Consider the following 18,502-nt stretch of genomic DNA (forward strand, 5'->3'; position numbering starts at 1 on the left):
ACTGTACAAATTACCCTTTCTGTGGTATTAATCAATCCTTGGTTGGTACAATTTCAGGTCTACAATGTTCCGTATACCTAATAGCTTTCCAGAGCTTGGATACTCTAAGCAATAAGCATTTGTGTGAGGTATACCAATGACTTTATATGGTCCATTATAAACAAACTTAAATTTAGAAAAAAATGGTTCAAATGGCTCTGAGCACTATGGGACTTAACATCTGTGGTCATCAGTCCCCTAGAACTTAGAACTACTTAAACCTAACTAACCTAAGGACATCACACACACCCATGCCCGAGGCAGGATTCGAACCTGCGACCGTAGCAGTCGCGCGGTTCCGGACTGAGCGCCTAGAACCGCGAGATCACCGCGGCCGGCCTTAAATTTAGAGATTTCATTGTCAATCTCGCTCGATTTCTCATGAGCTTTTACAAGTACTAAGTCTCCGATTGCAAAGTTAGCAAAACGCGCTTTAGCGTCATGACGACGTATGCGAGCATCGGCTTTTAGCTTCATTATTTCTCGCAAACGATCTTTTTTCACACCAACACTAATGTCAATCCGTGGAGGGAATTTGATTATCTCTTCCACTAAACTTTTACTTCTGTCATCTAACAGGATTTCCTCTGGAGAAAATCCCGTAGACTCATGTCTCAAGGTATTCATAATTCTCTCAAATTCTGCTACATATTTGCCCCATGCCCTATGGTTGTGGTGGCAATAGGCACGGCAAAGTCGGCCTAGCTCGGGCATATACCTCTCAGCGGGATTTCCAGCCGGACAGTAAGCTGAAATATGGATCACTTCGACCCCATTACTTGCCATGCCTTCATTCCACAACTTATAAGTAAATTGTGCCCCATTGTCTGATAGAATCGCCTTGGGCTTACCAATATGAACAAAATAATCGTTCACAAGCTTGCTATAAACCGCTTTGGCTATAACTTTCCTATTCGGGTATAGGTTGATGAACTTGGAAAAAGCTTCTAGCATTACTAAAATGTAGGCAAAGTTTGCTGATGATTTGGGCAATGGTCCGTACAAGTCCACGCACAGTAATTCAAATGTGTCGTTAGGCCTTATACTTTGCATAGGACCACGACTCGTACAGTTGGTAACCTTCACCTTCTGACATAAATCGCAAGTTTTCACTCTGTCAGCAACGCGTTTTAACATGTTGTTAAAATGCACTACTTCACTCAGCTTTTCCGTACATTTCTTTGGTCCACAGTGACCGTACGCCAAATGGTAGTAGTCTATTATTTCCGTGACGTATTTGGTGGGCAGCATACCCGCCAAATATTACTATCTTCACCCTTACGTATGTACAAGATACGATCGTATATCTTGTAATACTTTCTTAATTTCCCTCATTCTGGACTCCTTTCGTCATATCGGGTTTTCACCATATTTAAACAACCGTCCTCGTTCTGATGACGACGTAGATTTTTACAGATGTTCACTACTACTTTACGTCCCTCAACGTCTTTAAAATAGTATAATTTGACCACTCCATCTGCCTCATCTTTCAATACATCTTGATTAGACTCGGGCAACCGCGACAGCGCATCCACTACGCAATTGTCGGTCCCTTTTACTTAACAGATGTCATAGTTAAATTGCTGTAAATACAGCGACCACCTAGTCAGTCTTTCGTGAAGTAGTTTACTATCCTTCAGATAAGTGAGCGCCTTATGGTCCGTATGAATAATCGCCTTACGGTCCCATAGGTAACCATTGAACTTCTTGAATCCCCACACGATAGCGAGACACTCCTCAGAAATCGTGTAGTTTCGCTCACTTTTTGATAAAGTTCGACTCGCGAACGCTATCGTCCGGTGTTCTTTATCCTCTCCTTTACCAACTTCTTGGAACAGTTCTACCCCCACCCTGTAATTCGACGAATCCGTTCCCAGATGGAAGGGTAGCGATAAATCAGGATGAAGTAGTATGTTAGATCTTAACAACTCGTCTCTTAATCTCTCGAAAGTGGCCTGACATCCGTCAGTTCACACAAACGGAACATTTTGCGTAAGAGGTTATTCAAATTTTCATCATTAAACACTTGTCCTTTTAGAAATTTACTGTAAAATCCTGTGAGCCCTAGAAAACTTTTTAACTGTTTTCTAGATTTGGGTGGAGGACAATTCCTTATTGCCTCTAGTTTCTCTGGGTCCTTCGTAATACCAGCAGTGGTAATTACATGCCCTAAAAATTTCAGTTCCTGCATCACAAATTCGCATTTCTTTAGCTTTAGAGTCATTCCGCCATGGCGCAATGCTCTAAAAACTTCATCTAACAGGTCACAATGGTCATGCCAAGGGCATTGGCCAACAATAGGTCGTTAACATATACAGTTAATCTTGAACTCAAAGCCGGCCCTAGCACTTTATCTAGGGCCCTAATGAATACGGACACAGATATAATGAGTCCAAACGGCAGTACTCTATACTGATAACACCTGCCCGCAAACAAGAAGGCGGTGTATGGCCTAGATTCTTCTTCGAGTTCTATTTGCCAGTAACTAGCCGTCAGATCGAGGCTAGTCATGAACTTAACGTCATGAAAACGTTGCAAAATCTCCTCCATACTCTCTGGTCTGTCTGTTTCGCGTTGAACGACCCTATCCAAAGTGCGTGCGTCCATCACAATACGCACACTACCATCCCGTTTTGCTACAATGACCAAACCGTTATTGTATGGACTCGTACTTCTTTCAATCACTCCCCATTCGATCATCTTATCTATCTCCCGTTGCACTGCTTCCTTTTTGGACGGCGGTATAGCATACGGTCTCACGAAGAATGGTTCGTGCGGAATTACATGCAACTTGCATTTATATTCTTCCACAAGTCCCGGTTTGTCTGAAAACACACTCTTGTTCCTCATTATTACTTCATACAGGCCTCGTCTTTGTTCGTGTGTTACGTTTGACACACCGTCTACAATAGTTTGCAATTCACTTTCTACACTATTGTCAATGCCGAGATTCCTCACATTACAGTAGTTCAAATTCATACCTACGTCAGTGGCATCCCGCCAGTTAACAATGTGAATAGGCTGGTATTGCCTATGCACACCATCTCCTGCCTCGTCAAAAGTAACTACTATTGTTTTATCTTGTGACGTACATGTCAAAGTTTTGCTTTCGCAATTAATCACTGCACGGTACTTTAATAGCCAATCTAACCCGATAATTACTTCCGTAGTTAAGTCTGGCACGACGACAAATTCTTGTTCAAATCGTGCCCCACATATCGCGAAGTTGACAAAAATCTGTTTTGTGACCGGTTTACTGGCCTTCCCAGTAGCACCGATAATTTTCACCCCTGTTACTGGCATAACTACGATGCCAGGCCTATCTTTCAGTAACTCAAATATTTTCCCAGATACAACACTCAATTCTGCACCGGTGTCAATCAACACGTTTAGTTGTAGGCCGTGCATATTAACAGACACTACTATCTGTCTACACTTATCCTCGACTGTTTCTTTATTTTCCCACAATAAATCCGCGTCTATATCCAGGTCATTCCAGAAAAAACCATCTGGCTTTGATCCTAAATCCGGCTTATCTGGCGGCTTTTTCAGCCTCTGTTCACATACAGTTTTAATTTCAACACGTTTGTCCTGAGGCTTAGTCTGTAGCTCCGCCTCCAATACCGAAACCCTTTCCTGTAACTCGTCAACTAGTGAGTGTTGCTTTGCTATCAATTCACTAATTGTCACCTTCGTTGATTCCTCTTTGGTCAGATTGATCTCATCTGCCAATCTACCTGGAGGAATGTGCCCAGTAGTATCTGCAATTACTTCCTCTGGATCTGCGCAACCCACACTGCTACCGTCCGACCGTATAACGTCAGTTCTAACCTCATACAAGCTGTAATCTACGTGCTTTTCTACCAATCGTGTGCGGCTATCACTAAAACTCTCGTAATCTTTCTCCTCAATGCTTTCGCAATGTTTAAACTGGAGTTTTGCGTCGGATGGGTCGGCCACTTCTAACACTATAACTTTCGGTAAAGTCTGCCGGTCAGGGCCAGAACTTTCCGTTACTACTTCAACATCCAACTCTTGCGGTATGAAACGCGACGAATCTTGCTCGTGCTCCCCATTAACATCAACAATTTCTGGTAAAGTCTGCCGGTTAGGGCCAGAACTTTCTATCATTTCACAACCACTATCTTCCTGCGGGACGAGACGTGGAAAATCCTGCACGCGCTCCCCATAAACACTTCTCCCATACAGGCCCCTATAATCTCTTAGTTCGTCGTATAAGCGACCGAACTGCCTTAACCAGGCCTCATCCCTCTCTGCATCCCCTCACTCGATGACGGACGTTTGCCGGCCGGAGTGGCCGAGCGGTTAAAGGCGCTACAGTCTGGAACTGCACGACCGCTACGGTCGCAGGTTCGAATCCTGCCTCGGGCATGGATGTGTGTGATGTCCTTAGGTTAGTTAGGTTTAAGTAGTTCTAAGTTCTAGGGGACTTATGACCACAGCAGTTGAGTCCCATAGTGCTCAGAGCCATTTGAACCATTTTTTTGATGACGGACGTTTTATCCGACATCTGATCTTCTCTCAACACTTGCGAATCATTCTTAAACTCAATCTCCAGTTCCGCTGTGGGTGTTACAGCTGCCACTTTATAATCGATTTCCGGAACACTGCTTAAATTGTTCTCACTGACAGTGAATGTATTTTCTGCTGCCGTGTCTACAGCCGATCTACTACTCGTGGGTGCACTCCTTTCTCTTAACACTGGCACACTCTCCCGCCGTTGATTATTCCATACGGAATTTTCATAACGACGCCACCACGGTTTTCTACTGTTATTGGGCCGCCAAAATTTCTCCACGCCCGGTCAGCTCCTCACCGGCGCGGAATGGTTTCTCTGTCTCGTCCCAGCAGATACGCTCCCCGAATGCCGCTGAGGCGGCCGATCACACCCTCTGGCGTTATTACTCTTCTGCGAAGCCCGTATCACGCTAGTATGATACTGGTTTCCGTCATTCCTGTTATTATTTGCATTGTACCGATTGTCATTACGGCCCGAACCACCATTGTTATTGCTGCCAAGATTGCGGTATGCATTATTCCCATAGTTATCGTTGTTGTGGTAGCTTTGGTACCCGTTGTTGTTACCACGGCCTCTACCACTGTCGCGATTATTGCGCCAATTGTCCTCGTCCTCAACTCTTTCCAGGAAATCATTGATTGTCCTGCAAGTGCTTCCTACGTAGCGTTTTGTATCATCTGGAAGCTTCTTGTAGAGTTCCCAGACTATTTCGCATTCCGTGCGGCGATCACGCAAATATTCCAACTTGCTGATCCAGCCCTCACAAAACTCCTTCATCGAGCCGCGCGAATTCGCATCGAAAGGCCTCGATACGACAAATTCGCGCCAGACACTTTGTTGTTTTGCTCTGACCAGTATTCAGCCAGAAACAAATTTTTAAACTCGTCAAAAGTCAGGTTCGTGATGTTGAGGTTTGAGCCCCAACGCTTGGCGTCACCAGCCAACACGTCAATAACCGCATTAATTTTTCTCTCATTAGTCCATGATCTGGGTAAAATTCTTTCACAATTTTTAATGAAATCCGTCGCGTGTATACCGCCTTTTTTCAAGGGGTCGAACCGTTCCACTTTCGTCAACAATTCCGAACTATGTGCACAAATTGGCAATAGCTCTGTTTTTCGTCAAGTTTCTTTTCTAATTCCGAAACTCTCGTAATTACTTGGCAAGTGGTTGTCGCAAGCGTTTCCACTTCCCTCTTTTTCTCTTCGCAGGTATTAGCCTGCTTCCTCACTTTGGTATCTACTTCGGATACTAAAGCCTTTAAAGTTCCCACCTTCTGTTGATCCTCTTTTTTCACTAATTGATTTTGTTCCGTCACCTTATTCTCGATGATCGGAGCAACTGCTTCTCCTACACTTTCCTCGATTCTGCTAATTTCGGAATAAAAACGAGTATTTATGCTCGCAATTTCCGCCTGAACGCCTATCATTTCCTGTTTAAGATTACCGATTTCGGTATTAATCACAACAATATCTTCTTTGATTTTATCAACTTTTGTATTAACAACTCCAAAATTGTTGTTAACAACATTAATAGCTTTGTTCTGATTGTCTAGCTTCCGTTCAATTTTTTCAGACGGAGCTTCTTGCTTGGCAGATTGAGCTTCTTGCTCGGCAGCCTGAGCTTTAATTTCTGCAGATTGACTCTTGATTTCGTTAATCAAAACATTCAATAAATCAGTTAAATTCCCGGAAACTACCGGTTTTACTTCCGTAGTGGCTTCCTCTTTAATTGTCCCCCGTATTCGTCATCAAGGGGTTCAGATTTGATTTTCACTTCCGATTCCGAAACATTTTCTAAAGTTTGGAATTCCATTTCTCCTCTTTGTTGGGTTTCAGCGGTCGCCTCTTTCATGCTAGTCGCCTGCCCCTGAACAATGGGTACCGCGGTGCGATTGTTCCGTATCCAAGTCTACCAAATTTTGGTAATTGTTGCCTTCACTCATTTTAATAATTTTCAATATAAATGCCAAATCTCAAATATAATTAGGATTACTCCCACTACTTATTCTCGCTGTCGTAACGGCCTGTTCGCAACCAGTACTTTGTTACGAGATTTGCACAATGCAAAATTCGTGTCCAGAACAACCTCAGATCTGAAGATTGTCCTGTCACCAGGTCACCACGTGTAACCTCCCCCTCACTTATCGACCTCAATGACAGTGAAAAATTAAACTGCGTGTACCTAATGAAAATTTGGGAAAAGCAATCGTCACCGAAGTTAATCTATCGGTAAAGAGGGACGAAAGGGTTACATCTAAATGAAAGGAATAATGCAAATGAAATTGGGAGAAATTAATTTTGAAAAGGGGTACAGTTAATAAAGAAAGTAAATGTGCGGTCGTTACGTTAACAATTAACTATCGCTAATTAGATACACTCCTGGAAATGGAAAAAAGAACACATTGACACCGGTGTGTCAGACCCACCATACTTGCTCCGGACACTGCGAGAGGGCTGTACAAGCAATGATCACACGCACGGCACAGCGGACACACCAGGAACCGCGGTGTTGGCCGTCGAATGGCGCTAGCTGCGCAGCATTTGTGCACCGCCGCCGTCAGTGTCAGCCAGTTTGCCGTGGCATACGGAGCTCCATCGCAGTCTTTAACACTGGTAGCATGCCGCGACAGCGTGGACGTGAACCGTATGTGCAGTTGACGGACTTTGAGCGAGGGCGTATAGTGGGCATGCGGGAGGCCGGGTGGACGTACCGCCGAATTGCTCAACACGTGGGGCGTGAGGTCTCCACAGTACATCGATGTTGTCGCCAGTGGTCGGCGGAAGGTGCACGTGCCAGTCGACCTGGGACCGGACCGCAGCGACGCACGGATGCACGCCAAGACCGTAGGATCCTACGCAGTGCCGTAGGGGACCGCACCGCCATTTCCAAGCAAATTAGGGACACTGTGTGCTCCTGGGGTATCGGCGAGGACCATTCGCAACCGTCTCCATGAAGCTGGGCTACGGTCCCGCACACCGTTAGGCCGTCTTCCGCTCACGCCCCAACATCGTGCAGCCCGCCTCCAGTGGTGTCGCGACAGGCGTGAATGGAGGGACGAATGGAGACGTGTCGTCTTCAGCGATGAGAGTCGCTTCTGCCTTGGTGCCAATGATGGTCGTATGCGTGTTTGGCGCCGTGCAGGTGAGCGCCACAATCAGGACTGCATACGACCGAGGCACACAGGGCCAACACCCGGCATCATGGTGTGGGGAGCGATCTCCTACACTGGCCGTACACCACTGGTGATCGTCGAGGGGACACTGAATAGTGCACGGTACATCCAAACCGTCATCGAACCCATCGTTCTACCATTCCTAGACCGGCAAGGGAACTTGCTGTTCCAACAGGACAATGCACGTCCGCATGTATCCCGTGCCACCCAACGTGCTCTAGAAGGTGTAAGTCAACTACCCTGGCCAGCAAGATCTCCGGATCTGTCCCCCATTGAGCATGTTTGGGACTGGATGAAGCGTCGTCTCACGCGGTCTGCACGTCCAGCACGAACGCTGGTCCAACTGAGGCGCCAGGTGGGAATGGCATGGCAAGCCGTTCCACAGGACTACATCCAGCATCTCTACGATCGTCTCCATGGGAGAATAGCAGCCTGCATTGCTGCGAAAGGTGGATATACACTGTACTAGTGCCGACATTGTGCATGCTCTGTTGCCTGTGTCTATGTGCCTGTGGTTCTGTCAGTGTGATCATGTGATGTATCTGACCCCAGGAATGTGTCAATAAAGTTTCCCCTTCCTGGGACAATGAATTCACGGTGTTCTGATTTCAATTTCCAGGAGTGTATTTGAGATTTGGGGGAAATTACGGTCGCCAGTCCTATGGACAATTACTATAGTAACTGAAAAAGAAAGGTTATTGCACATATAATTAGCACTAAAAGCGTGGCAACTGAAGGTTGACACGTGTTGTGTGAAAACTGAAAGTTTGTCAGAAGTAATAAATTTCGCTACACTCTGACTTAATTTAGCAAAAGAATTAATAAAATCGGAAAACTGAAAGTTAATTTAGTGACTGAAATTAATAGTGAATTTTGTTTCTCAAGCACTACGAAATTCAATAATAATAAGTTAGTCTTGGGCTACCTCAACAATCATTTCAAAAGCTACTTGAATCTACGCAATTTAGAAATAAGAGATTTAACTTTGAACTTGAATTAAATGATTCTGAACAATTAACAATAGTAAAATTTAGTATGTACCAAGCTGAGCTGCAGCCACAGGTAAGCTAAAATATGGTAACAAAACTCGCACTCTTAATTTGTGCTTGTGTAATCTAAATATTGTAGCCAGCTATGAATACTTTAACTGAACTTCGAACTTAAAGCAGTGAAATGGAATGATATTACTTTAATGCTGGCGTATGAATTCCAACGACACCCGGGTTCATTCCAGAAAAGGAAGGGACCCTGCTTGGTAATGCAATTGGGATAATGAGCAACAAAGGTTCATGCTACGTTGCTGTAATTTTGTGATCTGAACAGTTTTAAAAGCTGAGGTCTGCCATACAGTTCTAAAACTTTACGTGCTTCCAGTCTTCCCTGTTGGTTGATTGAAGGTTTGAAGCCGTCGGTCGAGGAGGTGGCGACAGTCACTCATTGTCGGCCGTCGCTGTTGCAGAAGCTGGATGTTGGCGCGCCTCCTCCTCGACACGGTCACCAGGCGAAACGGGCTCTTGATGTGCGCCAGCTAATGCTTCCCGTCCTCGACACCGTGTCAGAAACTATCATAGCAAGTCGAGCGCAATTACATGCTGCCAAATCCCGAAAGCGCGGCAACTCGCGGGAGCGTCACACAACACACCTGCTCCCCTGCACTACTCCAGCCAGACTCCGCTCTGCCCGCGCTCCACGCGGCCGAGTTCACACTCCCAAAGATCGTAAACACATTGGTTCTCCACACGACCTATCGATGTAATCGTTCGAAAGGATAGTTTTCCCTAGGCCAGACCCAGCGCAAAAATACAAATAATATTTACAAAACAAACAAATTATACATCGCCATAAATGCATATATATACAAATAGTAAAACAATTACAATATACAAAGACACAGAAACATCATATCATTAGGTAACAACATAAGGAAAAAAAATTATAGTACAATAGATGGAAATAGGAGGATATGCATTTCCGGCGTTACATTCTCACCAGAATGCAAATCCTTGGGGGCTAACTTACAAACACACTCGTTCAAACTTTCATTTGAATTTTGTGTGTTTCCTCTCAGGCACCGGTACAATAATTCGTCTTCCGAAAGAAAAAAACTGGTGCGTGAAAAAGGCCGATTTTAGGCAGGTGCATTTTTTTGTTCAACCGCGAATATCAGACATTTCCGTTCCGTATTCGGAAAAACCGTTTCAGGGGTGGATTCTAAACACTTTTATGGGTCCAAAAATGCAATTTTAAAAAATCGAATTTTTGAACCAAAGTATAGTAAATCTCCCCTTAATTCCAATTGTGATATTCTGTTACTGCTGACTGATATTTAAGATAAACGCATAGCTACGGACATGGCCAAATGTTGTTTTCAAAAGTCGAGTAGTCGAGTGCGTAACACGATCGGTCTGTCAAATTATACTGTAAGGTTAATTGACTATCGGACGTCGTTTCTGAGAGACTGCAGGTTCATTGGTGCTCGATAAATGATCTGATAACCTGGTAACACAATATTTGGATCACGCCAATGGCGGACGCGCTCCACGTCAGCACTTTTGCATTTCGTTCACCAGTAGCTGCAAACAAAGATGATAACTGTAACAAATTAGTACAAAAGGATATGTTTGAGTTTTTAAGTAAATAAATCTGACAGGCATAATTTAAATATGATTATATTCACGACTCATAAGAGGTAATAAGATAGGTGCTTACACTCCGAAACCTGAATGATAAAAGACGATACGAAACAGCGAGGCATATCCTTGCTGGCCGCAGAATAAAAAATGTGAAGGCTGCACCTTTCTTTATTATGCAGAAAGTCTTGGAAGTAGTTATTAGCATTTGTGGACTCTGTGGTGCACACATTTCATGTTTCATAAAAGACAGAAAAATTTCTCCGGGGTCGTACATTGTGTTAAGTCGCATTTACTACTAAGGCTTAAAATTTTTGGATTGAATTTAACTGAAAAATTGAAAACATTAACATTATTTCGTAGAAGACTTCATTGAAAAGGATAAACAATTTTTTCAAAGTTTTAAAATATAAAACATGTGACTAGACTACAATATTTTGAAAAGGTGGGCATAAACTATCACCCCCTCCCTCGGTATTGCGAATTTAATCCAGGGTAGGTTGAACCCAGAGCAGGTTTAAGTCCCGAACTACGCTAACAGCCGCTTCAGGCGCCAAGCAGAGGGCGCCAGAGGCGTACGAAGGATGTGTCATAATTAGTAGCGAAAACTGACACAGGCGACAGTACACTATAATAAAAGTCCAAACTTTCCAGTTACGAACGACTCGTTTGCAAAATAATTGCGGATGCGTGGCTACGAACTGTTGCCGACTTCAGTATGAAGTATTCTTCTGGTTAGCATAAGTATTTTTGGTAATATTTGAAGAAATACTTCAGGGCCTAGATCACATTTGAACATTTATTTTAAATTAATGATAGGTTTCAACAGTACTTTGCTATCATCTTCGGATCACATCTTTTTCACAAGTATGCCATATATTTTGACAATGTTGAATGTTTTAACAGTTTGGAAACGCAAGCTCTACTAGCACGTAAATCACAACCAATCTGTTGTTAAAGTGTATACGTCGTTGTGCTTCTCGCTATCTTCTGGACGAAGCCGGCAGAAAGCCTATCTGTATATGGAATGCTTTTGTTACTGGAATGTGTTCTGCAGCGAAGCTCTGAGCAACGTTAGTCTTTAATTAGCTACCCCGTGGGAATGCATCAGATCCTCTGTTACCGGTTCTCTCGCAATAACGCGGCATAGAGAAATATCAGTTACACTGTAAATATAGTTCTAAAATTTTCCTATCGTCACTAACTAGAGACCCTTGGCCGAACCCAGTGGCGGAGCGGTTCTAGGCGCTTCAGTCCGGAACCGAGCTGCTGCTACGGTCGCAGGTTCGAATCCTGCCTCGGGCATGGATGTGTGTGATGTCCTTAGGTTGGTTAGGTTTAAGTAGTTCTAAGTCTAGGGGACTAACGACCTCAGATGTTAAGTCCCATAGTGCTTAGAGCCATTTGCTCTATTTTTTTGGAGACCTTTCATAAAATTTATTTGACGACTCAGCCGCAGACCTCGAAATTTACCGCAAATATGCCAAAAATATTGTAACCAAAGTAACAGTTCACTTACCACTCTTCTCGCGTATTTTGTCTTTGTTGACAGTTATATTTTAAAATATAAAACATGCGACAAGCCAAACATTTTTTCCACAGCTATAGCAAATTTTCTAAACTGTATGTCTGATGTCACTTGAAATGCACTGAAATAATTCAGCACTTATTGACTTTTTTTCCAATAAAATTCTCTGGTGCCCTTATCGTGAGATATACGCGGGAGGGAAGTAACATATTGGTTGAATCTTCTTGAAGGAGGAAAGCGTTTAAAATAAGCATCTGCCCACCCAGATTCACTCTTTCCGTGGCTTCACATCAATTACAGTTCAGGCAGAGTTGGTTTCTTTGAAATAGCCGCAATCCATTTCCCCCCTGATCCGAGCTCTTGCTCGGTAACGGAGCCGTCGGTAAGACTAGCGTTCCTCCCTGTCTCCTGATATTTGAACATCTTGGAGAGGACGTTGCGCTGGTAATGCAAGAGGTATATGTGCGATTGTGCGATACTACGGTAACTAATAACAAACTCTCCCCCAACAAGTGTTACCGCTGTGTGCATGGCACTAGCCTCATTTGTGATGAGACTGCAGTCCAGGCGGCGATCGCAGTTGGGTCTTAACGTACCGAAAAAGATCCTACAGCACTGACCTGTCGTCTTAAAAAAAAAGGCTGAAATGGCTCTGAGCACTATGGGACTTAACATCTGAGATCATCCGTCCCCTAGAACTTAGAACTACTTAAACCTAACTAACCTAGGGATATCACACACATCCATGCCCGAGGCAGGATTCGAACCTGCGACCATAGTGGTCGTGCGGTTCCAGACTGAAGCGTCTAGAACCGCTCAGGCACACCGGCCGGCCCTGTCGTCTTCACTCCAATTAATTTGTACCAGTGCAATGACTGGTGAGCCGTCGGTTTTTGATCAGGTACTGTTGGCTGAAATGGCTTGTTGCTATACATGACTCCAGTTTTTAGATTTAGAAACAAGTGACGAAGTCGAAACTTCACAAAGGATACCAAGTATTTTATTCACGACGTTGACGTTGGTCAGAATAACGAAACCATAATCACATGATCATAACGATCAACGATCTATAATCCACACAAGATAATCCATATACATCACAAAAATACTTTCCATGTGCGATGAGCATTAAATAACTTTCCCAGTTGGTAATGGATCTGCGTTTCTCACAGACTCAGCAATGAATAACTATCTGAATAAGTATCCCAATTGGTAACTGGCCTGCGTTTCTCACAGGCTCTTGTCAAGACCCAACTTCACTGCTGACCGCAAGGCGAACACCTCATTAGCGACAGTCAGCGCCGATCACTGCTTGCAGTGCTACTCGTGACAGTAGGGAAACGTACGAAGTGATTCGGTCTGTTCATATCATTTCTTATTCATGTTTTTATTTTAGAAATGTTATTGTCAGATTATTTTAGTTAGTAAATCCTAAGAAACAGCTCCCACTCCACGTGACCGACTGGTACATCGTATAAAGATTATTCTTCAATAAAACAGTCTTGATTGCGAAAATATTGCTTTAATGACGCGTAGTGCCTTTGTAAGGCAGCATCTGATTATAATGGATTGAGAGACATTTGTATAGCTACTATGCCGTGCAATAAGCTCGATATGGACGTGTGCTTATTCACAGCATTACAATTCTACAAATGTCTCTCAATCCACGATAATCTGATGGTGCGCTACGAAGACGAAATGCGTCGTTAAAGCAACATTTTCCGACACAAGACTGTTTTATTCAATAACATCCTAATGAGTACATTAATGATACTTTTCACCCTTATGCAAATTCGCCTCTCCTTATTAGTGAATAGTATCGAAGTCTTAGGTATTGGCATGCAAACGTAGTCCAGCAGCCAGCCGGAGTGTATAGCAGGCTCCGCTAGTTTCGCATTAACTAAACGCAAGAGCTCAGCGAACTGTAGCGCCGTGTGCAAAGTGACGTGTGGCAAACACCGATCAACCCGTTCTTATGATGTCAGCTGCCTGCTACAATACGTAAGATGCTTTGGACAACAAGAGAGTAATCATGGCTACAAAAGCCAGAAATGTTACATTGCTCTGTTGTGGGAGAGTCAACACAAAAGACTGGACGCATCTTGCGTTTAGCAGCTTTCCCTCGAACAAATAGAAAAGTTGGACCGCAACCGTAGGCTACGGTTCTCCACTTTCAGTGGGTCCTGCGAGACATCTTGCAATCGTCCTTGTCCTGATGACGCTCCAAAGCAAGAGTCTGCTTTCATCAAATTAAAAAGAAAACATTACGTCAACCATCCTTCCATCTGCGCCTTTCGCATTAGCACCTGATGCGAGCTACACGCTGTGGGTGAGATGTCAGAGGAAGCTTGGTGAACATTTGTACATTTCGATGCGTACATTCATCCTCTACCTAAAAAAACTTCATTGTCGTCTGAAAGGGATGGAAATACGTGTGCCTGCGAGATTAAACTGAATTTCTCTGTGAAAGAGTTACCAGTGAGACACACTAAATGTATTTTTAGTTCTCATGAACATGTGCGTAGCGGGCCGTTCCTCTGCGTTATACACTCCTGGAAATGGAAAAAAGAACACATTGACACCGGTGTGTCAGACCCACCATACTTGCTCCGGACACTGCGAGAGGGCTGTACAAGCAATGATCACACGCACGGAACAGCGGACACACCAGGAACCGCGGTGTTGGCCGTCGAATGCCGCTAGCTGCGCAGCATTTGTGCACCGCCGCCGTCAGTGTCAGCCAGTTTGCCGTGGCATACGGAGCTCCATCGCAGTCTTTAACACTGGTAGCATGCCGCGACAGCGTGGACGTGAACCGTATGTGCAGTTGACGGACTTTGAGCGAGGGCGTATAGTGGGCATGCGGGAGGCCGGGTGGACGTACCGCCGAATTGCTCAACACGTGGGGCGTGAGGTCTCCACAGTACATCGATGTTGTCGCCAGTGGTCGGCGGAAGGTGCACGTACACGTCGACCTGGGACCGGACCGCAGCGACGCACGGATGCACGCCAAGACCGTAGGATCCTACGCAGTGCCGTAGGGGACCGCACCGCCACTTCCCAGCAAATTAGGGACACTGTTGCTCCTGGGGTATCGGCGAGGACCATTCGCAACCGTCTCCATGAAGCTGGGCTACAGTCCCGCACACCGTTAGGCCGTCTTCCGCTCACGCCCCAACATCGTGCAGCCCGCCTCCAGTGGTGTCGCGACAGGCGTGAATGGAGGGACGAATGGAGACGTGTCGTCTTCACCGATGAGAGTCGCTTCTGCCTTGGTGCCAATGATGGTCGTATGCGTGTTTGGCGCCGTGCAGGTGAGCGCCACAATCAGGACTGCATACGACCGAGGCAGACAGGGCCAACACCCGGCATCATGGTGTGGGGAGCGATCTCCTACACTGGCCGTACACCACTGGTGATCGTCGAGGGGACACTGAATAGTGCACGGTACATCCAAACCGTCATCGAACCCATCGTTCTACCATTCCTAGACCGGCAAGGGAACTTGCTGTTCCAACAGGACAATGCACGTCCGCATGTATCCCGTGCCACCCAACGTGCTCTAGAAGGTGTAAGTCAACTACCCTGGCCAGCAAGATCTCCGGATCTGTCCCCCATTGAGCATGTTTGGGACTGGATGAAGCGTCGTCTCACGCGGTCTGCACGTCCAGCACGAACGCTGGTCCAACTGAGGCGCCAGGTGGAAATGGCATGGCAAGCCGTTCCACAGGACTACATCCAGCATCTCTACGATCGTCTCCATGGGAGAATAGCAGCCTGCATTGCTGCGAAAGGTGGATATACACTGTACTAGTGCCGACATTGTGCATGCTCTGTTGCCTGTGTCTATGTGCCTGTGGTTCTGTCAGTGTGATCATGTGATGTATCTGACCCCAGGAATGTGTGAATAAAGTTTCCCCTTCCTGGGACAATGAATTCACGGTGTTCTTATTTCAATTTCCAGGAGTGTACATTCCGCGTAATTTGCCTTTTCAGGGTCTGTTGCGCTCGTTACTGTATATAAATGGCTCATGAATACCGCGTCGCCTTACTCAGACGGCAACTGCGAAGCTTCGGTTCTTTCGTGTCTGGTGCCTAGATTCGCGATGCAGTAGCTAATACATATGAAACAAGTATGCAGCGTTAGTGCTGGCGCGACTAAATCATGGAACCATTAGAAGTATAAAAACAAAACGACGTATTACATCATCATATTATAGGCTCATTCCCAGTAGAGATGGCGTGTCACTGCCCACCTGCGTCTTGTCAGTGAGTTGTAATATGTGTAGTCACACGGGTGACTGACGAATTCTTGTGCTGTGTTGTTTCGAGTGACTGTGGTAATGAGAGAAATGAACAACGCTACACACCCTGCTGCTCTCCAGCAGCACTTAGGGGCTCATCGAGCTTTACGTCCCTCTTCGAAGGACAGATGACCATTAAGAACCATATCATCTCATAGCTTGACTACGAAGAGATGTGGCGTTTATGTAACACTCTATCTTATAATATGAAGACTGTTAAAACTGTGCTTGCAGTGAAGGGTCAATGTTACGGCTGGTATCAATACTTTCTGTCATCTCTACACTGTCAACGATGGGGAGATTCTCTTTTGCAGCCTACCACTTTTGTCAGCTCTGTTATGTCCAAAATGTAGCTCTTCCACATTGGTGTACCAAGTTGTGGGAGTGGGGAGAGATCCAGCAGCCTCTCGCCCCATAGAAGAGAAAATTATCTTCATAAACCGCCACACATAAATACTTAACTACACTATGTGATCAAAAGTAACCGGACACCTGGCTGAAAGTGACTTCCTTGATGACAGCTTCCACTCTCACAGGCATACGTTCAATCAGGTGCTGGAGGTTTACTTGGGGAACGGAAGTCCATTCTTCACCGAGTGCTGCACTGAAGAGAGATATTGATGTCGGTCGGCGAGGCATGGCATGAAGTCGGCGTTCCAAAACATCCAATAGGAATCAGGTCAGGACTTTGTGCAGGCCAGTCCATTACAGAAATGTTACTGTCGTGTGACCACTCCACCACAGGCCGTGCAATCTAAACAGGTGCTCGATCATGTTTGATGATGTTTGGTTTGTGGGGCGCTCACCTGCGCGGTCATCAGCGCTCTTACCAAGTCCCCATTTTTTTTTTTTACAATCCAATCTAGTCACTCTCACAAATGATGATGATGAAATAATGTGGACAGCACAAACACCCAGTCCCTGGGCAGAGAAAATCCCCATCCCGGCCGGGAATCGAACCCGGGACCCCGTGATCCAGAGGCAGCAACGCTGTCCCCTAGACCATGAGTTGCGGACCTCGGTCGTGTTCAAAGATGCAAACGCCATCGGCGAATTGCTCTTCGACAGTGGGAAGCAAGAAGGTGCTTAAAACATCAATGTAGCCCTGCGCTGTGATAGTGCCACAGAAACAACAAGGGGTGCAAACGCCTCCGAATTTTACTGTTGGCGCTACACAAGCTGGCAGATGACGCACACTGGGCATTCGCCATACCCACATACTGCCATCGGATGGCCACATTGTGTACCATGATTCATCATTTCAACCACAGTTTTTCCACTGTTCAGTCGTCCCATGTTTACGCTCTTACACCAAGCGAGGCGTCGTTTGGCATTTATCGGCGTGATGTGTGGTTTATGAGCAGCAGCTCGACCATGAAATCCAACTTTTCTCATTTCCCGCCTAACTGCCATAGTGCTTGCAGTGGATCCTGATGCAGTTTCGAATTCCTGTGCGATGGTCTGGACAAATGTCTGCCTATTACACATTACGACATTCTTCAACTGTCGGTGGTCTCTTGTCAGTCAGCCGCGCCGGATTAGCCGAGCGGTCTAGGGCATTGCAGTCACGGACCGTGCGGCTGGTCCCGGCGGAGGTTCGAGTCCTCCCTCGGGAATGGGTGGGTGTGTTTGTCCTTAGGATAATTTGGGTTAAGTAGTGTGTAAGCTTAGGGACTGATGACCTTAGCAGTTAAGTCCCATAAGATTTAACACACATTTGAACATTTTTTTCTTGTCAGTCAACAGACGAGGTCGGCCTGTATACTTTTGTGCTGTACATATCCCTTCACGTTTCCACTTCGCTATCACATCGGAAACAGTGGACCTAGGGATGTTTCGGAGTGTGGAAATCTCGCGTGCAGACGTATGACACAATTGACACCCAATCAACCCAATCACCTGACCACGTTCGAAGTCCGTGAGTTCCGCGGAGTGCCCCATTCTGCTCTCTCACGATGTCTAATGACTACTGAGGTCGCTGATAAGGAGTACCTGGCAGTAGGTGACAGCACAATGCACCTAATATGAAAAACGTCTGTTTTTCGGGGTGTCCGGATACTTTTGATCACATAGTGTATTCAGTATCATTTTGAAAAAAGGCGGAACATTTAGTAGATATTGAATAGTAGCAATTGCACCTAGAACCATTTTTTCGTGAAATATCGAAAGTATTTCGCTGTTCCCCTTGAAACTGATACGAGTTGCTCTCATTCCTTCCCCCTTTTCCTCCCCTTCCACCAAAGCTCAGATCCTGAGTATGCTCTTACCCCTACTATAATTTAAAAA

Source organism: Schistocerca serialis, chromosome 1, assembly GCF_023864345.2.
Source record: "Schistocerca serialis cubense isolate TAMUIC-IGC-003099 chromosome 1, iqSchSeri2.2, whole genome shotgun sequence".
NCBI lineage: Eukaryota > Metazoa > Arthropoda > Insecta > Orthoptera > Acrididae > Schistocerca > Schistocerca serialis.